This window comes from Tupaia chinensis, unplaced genomic scaffold, assembly GCF_000334495.1.
Source record: "Tupaia chinensis unplaced genomic scaffold, TupChi_1.0 Scaffold146687_1, whole genome shotgun sequence".
NCBI classification, from domain to species: Eukaryota; Metazoa; Chordata; class Mammalia; order Scandentia; family Tupaiidae; genus Tupaia; species Tupaia belangeri.
The window spans coordinates 1,294,014-1,302,096 of record NW_006206544.1 but is presented as its reverse complement, the minus strand read 5'-3'; positions in this window follow the sequence as shown (position 1 = coordinate 1,302,096).

The following is an 8,083-nucleotide window of genomic DNA, read 5'->3' as shown; positions in this document are numbered from 1 at the left end:
TTCACTATGTGGGAGTCCAGTGATGTAACCACTATGCCATCTGTTGGTCCCAGAAAGTAAGATAGCAAACTGCCAGGTCTGAACCTTGAACCGTAGTTGGCTATATGGGAGTCAAGCAATTTAAGCACCATGCCATCTGCTGGCCCCAATGTCTGCTGTTTTTAGACAGAATCTCAAAATGTTTCTTGGTCTAGGCTCAAGTTCACAATTCTCCTGCCTTAGCTTCCCTTGGTTGCTATGATTACAGGTGCATGCTGTCACCTCCAGATTCAGGTCTCCCAAGTTGTCTGGGCCAGCAGAGCACAACTTTAGAGCAGTATGCCCCACTGCAGCTAAGCCCTAAAGGCATTCTTGGTTATGCTTGTTGCTTCCATGCTACACCCTATAGCAAAAAAAAAAAAAAAAAAAAAAAAACCCTCTAGGACTGTTCTAGGCTTTTCTTCATCTTTTTGTCACTATGAGGGCATGGGAAATCATTTGATTATGATGTACTTTCTTGGCTGTTTCAAGCCCATCTCTCTAAGCACAGTAGTCATTTATTCTACTCCCACACAATGTCTGGTGTGGGGAATTGGAATTTGCTAATGCCATAGGTCAGAAGCTGGTAAATTTTTTTTCTGTAAAGGACTAGATAGTAAAGATTTTAGGCTACACAAGTCATAAAGTTTCTGCTGCAATTATTCAACCATGCCACTGTAACTTAAAAGTAACCATAGACTATATAGCAACCTGAATGAACTTGGAAGCAGAGTCTTCCCTTGTTGAACCTTTAGATGAGACAATGTCTTCACCCACACCTGAAACGCATCCTTGCAAGAGCCTAAACAGGAAACCCAACAATACCGTGCCAGGGCCCCAGCAACTTGAGATAATAAATTCATATTGTTTTAAGCTGCAACGTTTGTGGCAATTTTTAATGTAACAGTAGAAAATGAATGGAGCTGATATTTCTATTCTTATAAAGATTTTGGTTGCATATAACAAAAGGTTGCATCAACAAAAGGATAAAATATTTGTGGGAACAGCAGATGGTATATTGATTATATTGCTGGATTCCCACGTGGATGATTGTGGTTCAAATCCCAAACCAAATGGCTTGAAACTCACACCAGGTACGTGTGTGTGCATGCTCAAAATTCCAAGAGGAATATGGAGGAGAGGGGATTGTAGGGTTGCCACCCCCCAGGGTAACTTCTTGCTTTCTCTCTGTCTCTCTCCAGCGAGTGCACATGCCCTGTAGCAAGACTCTCTCTCTAAAAAAAAAATTTTTTTTTAACTATAAACTATTTGGAAAAAAGAGTAATTCACAGTGAAAGAAGCGCATATGTAAAAAGTGCAAATTTCTATAACATTGAAGAAAAGTTTTTACATATAAATGGTAAATGGTTGGCCATATTTATTAACTCAATAGTTAAGAACTTCAGATGATTCTGTCAGGCTAACTTCTGGGACTCGAGTTATCAAGCAAAGTTCTTCATCTGCAATACTATGATGATAATATACACATAATAGGATGTTAGAGGAGTAAACCCAGTGATACACATAAATCACTTGCAAGTAAATTTGACAATTAGAAACTCATTAATAATTTGGTGAGAGCAATTTCTGAGGAGTGTTAAGTGATAGAAGTCAGACTGCAATTGACTAAGGAAGGAATAAGTTGTGTGAAATACTGGCTATAGATTACACCTAAAAGCAGTTTGAATTAAGTGAAATTAAATTTTATGTAGAAGGGAATATAAGATCAAAGAAGGTGTGTATGTATTTCATGTGTGTGATTATTTGGGGCAAATAGAACATGTTTATAGGTTGAAACAGAACCCAAAGGACAATATAAATATAAAGGAGAAGGTAATTCATGTAGCTCTTAAAAGAGTAGAAAGAAGGGCACTGGGACTAATTGTCATTGAATATGATGGGCTGATTCTCTGAAATTGCAGAGAAGGGCATATGTGATGTTTGTGTTGGTAGAGAGAAGTTGAAGGTTTTTAGTTGGTAGTTTTGATTCTGATTATAAATGTGAGGTGGGAAGAAGGAAAGTGTATCATAAGATAATTTACTGAGCGGAGCCACATGTGTACATATATATTAGACCTATGGGTGTGCATGTATATGTGTGTGCATATTTATTAGAGAAAAGGTTTTAGTTACATGGTGAGGAGAAGGAGAGTAAGAGTGCAAGATCAATGAAAATGATTGACAGGGGCACACTGAGGACCAAGTAAGAAGGAAAAACCCAAATTTTTCATGACCTCATTCCGATAATTCTCTTTTTCTTTGGATCCACAGTTCAGAAATATAAATGGAAAAGCCTAATTATAAGACGAACTGTTTAGGAAAAGTATGCTACCAAGCAACTGATCATGACAGTATGTTTTGGAGACCTTGCTCTTTGAGTCCTGGCTGATATACTCTGTGAAGGATCCCATCCATCTAAAACAACTGTAATGATGTTCCAAGGAACTCGTCATCATTTCACATTTAGCATATCTTAGGCTTATTAGCATCTTAAATCATAGATGTTATATTTTAAAAGTCCTGTAGAGATCTTCCAGTCTGGCCATGATTAGCTGGGTCAAAGAACTAGTGCTCAGAGTCCTTAAGCTAATTAAGGATAGGTCTATTTTAGGAACCCAGTTCTAATCTAGATCAGTGTTTTTCCAACTATACTATAATTGTTTTTCTTCCATTTACTGAATATTTTTATTGGTTTTCTTCCTAGAGATCAAATCTCCAATTAATTTGCAATTAAAAGCATGATTTGTCATTATTTTACATGATCAGTTATTTAATTCGGTTCTTGGCAAGAAATTTAGAACACCAATTTGTGAGGATAAACTCCACTTGTAAGAGCAATCATGAATCACAGGTAGCCCTGGAGCTGAGGAATAGCTTTGATTTTTGGAAAAATTTGCAAGTCCACAGCTTTCTGATCAACCTTGCACTGCTCTGTAATCCCGTATTTCTCCTTGTCTGTGTGAAGAACTCACCTTCCTGATGTCTGAGTTTCCAGTTTCTTTTTCTTGAAACAAACATTGGTGAGGTGTTTTGTGTCCCAACCCGGAGGGACAGTCGAACAGGTTTCCTGAGGGAAGGAGTGAGAGCCGGGACAAGCGGTGCAGTGTTACAACATGGAGACGACACAGTGTCTTCAGGGTCATCCGTTTATCGTGGGCAGCATGGTACAACACGGAGACGACGCAGTGTTACAACTCTTCAGGGTTGTGTCGTCTATTGTGAGCAGCACAGAGATGACACGATGTTACAACTCTTCAGAGTCTTCCGGAGACGATGCAGTATTACAACTCTTCAGGGTCTTCCAGGTAGTCTGTGTCGTCTTCCTGGTCATCTGGCAATTGTGGGTCAGGCATCGTGATTATATACATGCTGGTGGGCTGTGATTGGTTGTAAAAGGTGGGTTATGATTGGTTGTAAAAGGTGGGTTATGATTGGTTGCTTTTGGACCAATCATGAGGTGCTGGATATGCAAATCTGAGGGATTCTAGTGGCCAATCTGAGTATGGTTTCAAAGGTGAGGTTTTGAAGGGAAGTCAATCATGGCTTTTGGCATTGTGTAATTTTTTGCTTTCTGAGAAACTGGCAATATTTGCTGGTGTGCAGCCTCCCACAGTTTTGGGATTTTTACTTTGCTAATATCAATTTTCATGGAGGTGGCCATGACAAATTTCTGGTAGGTTCTACACAGTGAAATTCTATTGAGGACCAGAGGTTCAGTCACAAGTAGCAAGCCACTGTTCAGTTGTTTTGGGAAAACCAATCTCTTGCCTCTGTGGCTTCCAGTGAGGATAATCAGGATGCTTCCAAGAGTGATGCTGGCATGCAGCTTTCTCACATGCTGACTGAAGGTTTTTTTGCTGTGACTCAGCAGCTTTCAAGGCACATCTTCAGCAAGATAATATCCAAGCATTTTGAGAAGTTTAACCATCCAGGTTAAACCTCCATTCTTGTCCTCACTAACTGGTTTTGTGACAGTGGCAAGACCTTTTCCTCCTTTTTCTTTTGAATCCTGGATTCAGTAGCCAAGTACTTCCTCTTGCATATGGCCTTCCTGGAATACATGGCAGATAGGGGGTATCTGCCGATGCCCCGGACTAGGACCAGGTTTCAGTCGCAATGGGGCTTCCCTTTCTTGGGATTTTTAGCTTTGGGGTGACCTTTTTTAACCTTGCCCCCTGATAGCCTTATCGGCTTCATGTTTCTTCTTAGTATCCTGCTTCACAGCTTTTTCACCTGCCATTTGTACAATGGGAATGAAAACTGTCAGCATTTTTTTAAAGTTCAGTTATTTTCTGTAGAAATAGAAATAGATGGAAAGATTTTTTCCTAGATGAAAAGATACTTTAGTTGCTATGAAATTGCATCAATTAAGTATAATAAATCTATTCATGAGTAAATTTATCGATGAAATGGTTAAATTATTTATTCAAGGTCAGATTTAAATCAGTGTCAATACTGACTCACTCTCCTAGACTTTTTAATGTGTTCCCTTATATATTGTTTTAAAGCAAAGAATTTTTCATGATAAAATGAACATTTTCCAGATAAAACATATAATTAAACTAAATAAATGTAGTAGGATGAAGGCTTCAAAAACCTTGGGTTGTACAAATAGCTTCACTACAGATGAAATAAACAGATTAACTTTTTGTTTAAGAATCATTTATTGAGACCAGCAGATGGTGTGATGGTTACATTGCTGGACTCTCAGATGACCAACTGTGGTTTGAGTCCTGGACCCCACAGCTTGAAACTCATGCCAGGCACATGTGTATATGTGCCCAAAATCCCAAGAGAAGAAAGGATTGTGGTGTGGTCATCTTCCCTGGAGGGTAACTTCTTACTTTTTGTCTCTTTGTCTCCCCTCAACTCTCTGGTAAGAGTAAGCACCTTATAGCAAAAATCTCTCTTTTTAAAAAAAATGGCTTGTTTACTTTTAAGTTCCAAGTAAGCATTTTGAACTATACCTTATCCAATCAATTTTTTTTAAAAAAATGATTAATTGGTCCAGCAGATGGCATGATGGTAAGGCACTGAACTCCCACATGGCAGAACATGGTTCAAGTCCTAGACCTGGCAACTTAAAATCATGCTGGGTATGTGTGCCCCAAAATCTTGAGAGGAGAATGGATGAGAAGGGACTACATTGTGGCTATCCCTCCTGGGGGGTAATTTCTCACTTTCCTTCTCTCTCTCCAGCCAGTGCACATGCCCTATAGCTAAAACCTAAAATCAAACAGATAAAGCTTCATTTAACATAATCATATAAAAAAAATGCTCAAAATTTTTACTCTAGATAGAATCTTCCCAGTTTTTCCTTCCTACCTTATCAACTTCAGGAATTATAAATTCATTTTAAACTAATACTGTATCATTTCAAACAGGTGATCTATTTAGGTATCAACAATTCTTACCAGATCAAACATAAATGGAATAGAACTAAGCCACACTTTACAAGGAAGGATATAAGATTTAACAAATAAAACCTATGTATGTCTCTAGATGCAAAACAAACTTAATATTTAAATGAATCACAAAGTGAAATCGTATTTTATCTATAATACTTGGGGTATGCCACCTTCTGATTTTTGAGACAAGTTAAATTTCTAAATTTAAGAAAAAGATACGTTAATTGATTTAAAGGTACACAATTGATTATACTTCAAAAATCTTTTGAGAAATTAATAAAAATTAAGGATTTTTGGAACAAAACAGTATATATGTTTGTTAGCTACCAATGAACATTTAAAAAGAGATGCATTTATCCTTATTTTAGTAAATGATTTGCCCTAATGTTGTCAGGGATATTGCAAGTATTAGACTTGGCATCAGTAAATCATGGTTGTTATGATCATCATAACTGCCCAAATAACTTTAATGTTAATTCCAAAATGAAAAGCATTCTTATACAAAACATAACTCTTATCTTTAAGTAAATTATTTAAAATCAGGCATAAACACAGATTCTTGAATTATTAAGTATTGTACTTAAATCCTACTCTCACTACAAAACCACATCTGTGACATGGAGAGTATGGCGAAATTCCTGATGAATCTATAGTTAAATAAAAGAAGATACATGTGTGATAACAGTAGCAATACCCAGAGTACTTACCCTCAGAGAATCCTAAATTGAAATTTATATTAAAAAATAAATGTAATAGGCAATAAAATTTCTGTGATTGACTGATAGACATTTCTCTGGAGTTATATGAATAAATTAAAACTACAGTGTCAAAGTAGTATTTTAGCCCTCACTGATTTCTTATGATAATGTATGTTTCCTGAGATTTAACTTGAGAATAAATGAAATTTCTAGCTGCTTCATTATAGCATAAGATGACTTTAAGACAGTGTTTCTTTAAATTGTGTTCGTGAATTTCAAATAAAGCTCTAGTTCAAAATGCCAAGGTCATGATTATATATTTTCTTTTAAAGTAAGTTATTTTAAAGAATGACTGAAAACTTGGCCAGCCTATGACCTAATGGTTTAGGGGATCCCACATGGCTAACTGCGTCGTTTGCGTCTCGGTCCCAGCAGCTTGAAAAACAAACAAGGCATGTGTGTATGTGTGCATGTCCCAAATCCCAACAGGATGAGAAATGAAGAAGGGATTCTGGTGTGATGACATGCCACTGCAGGGTGCTTTCTTCCCCTCTCTCTTGTCTGTTTCTCTTCGATATGTGCGCGCACACACACACACACACACACACACACACTGGGAAAATAAAAAAGTTTTTTAAAAAGAAAAAAAAATGGGTAAAAACCTAAACATTTGACCTAAATGTTGTTTCGTTTCCATAATATATATTTTAAAATAGAACACTTCAGGAAAAATATAGTGCTGAGTAGGACTAGTGAAAAAACTTTCAAATATTTATAAATCAGATCATTAATAATGTCAACTAAGGATCAAATGTGAGTCAATAGGTGTAAAAAATGTAGTTACTGGTCCTCTGTCACTGACTAAAAAAGTACGGGTAACTACTGACATGGAATGTTTATTACAGATTTGATAGTTTTACAGCCATATATTATGAACCAGCTCTAAAAAAGATAAACTGAACCATAGCAAAGAGATTTTGAAGCAATTACTAATCAGGAAAAGATTCTAATAAATCAATCAACACTAAGGTTGCTCTTCATCAGCTAGATTCATAGTATTGCAGATTATTTACATTTTTAAATGGCTCACCTGGCTTAGCAATGATATTCAAATAATTTCCATAATGTCACCTGACAAGGACATCTTAGAAAATTGCTTATTTAACTCTGAGATTTTAATGGAACAAGGAGATGGGGAGGAGGGATAAAAGAGGAAAAAAGCCAGTAAGACAGAGAAAAATACAAAGAAAAAAATGACATATAAAGAAATGAAATTTTAACAAGTATCTGCAAATATAGATTTGGGTTATCAATACAAAGTATATGTGTAGATGTGGAATTGTGTATAACTTCTATTGTACCTGTAAGTAATTTATATGATTATAGAATGAGCAGTGATATTCTAAGCTCTTTTTCATACATTTGGTAAAAACCATATAGTACCCAGGCCTATTTGTATATTGTAGCCTTTTTGATTAGCATATATTTAATCTTCAAAGCAGAATAATAGAAGTTACAATAAATTATCAACATCATTTTTAAAAAAATGACTTTTCTATGTTCTTGAAAAGTCTCTAAGGTGAAAAGAAACTGTGTCTAGAGTTATATAGTAGTTCCACAGAGCATTCCAATTTTTCCCTGTGGTGGAATTTCATTATATTATGCACCTTGCCTGAAATTACTTTCTAAATTACTCTCTGTGCTGAATTGAAGAGAGAGTGCATAAGCAAAGAAAGAAAAGTGCTTTAAATATAAAAGAGCAAAGACAGAAAAAGTTCTTAAGCAAATTCCCATTCATTTTGAAAGTATCATTTTCTGCTGCCAGGCTTTTAGAAGCATATAAAAATCTGACTCAACCCCAGCCCTCAATGAGCACATAGTCTACTTGGACACAGAGGACAGATAGAACATAAAATAGATAAAAAATATAAATATCCGCTCTCCATAATCTTATCCATT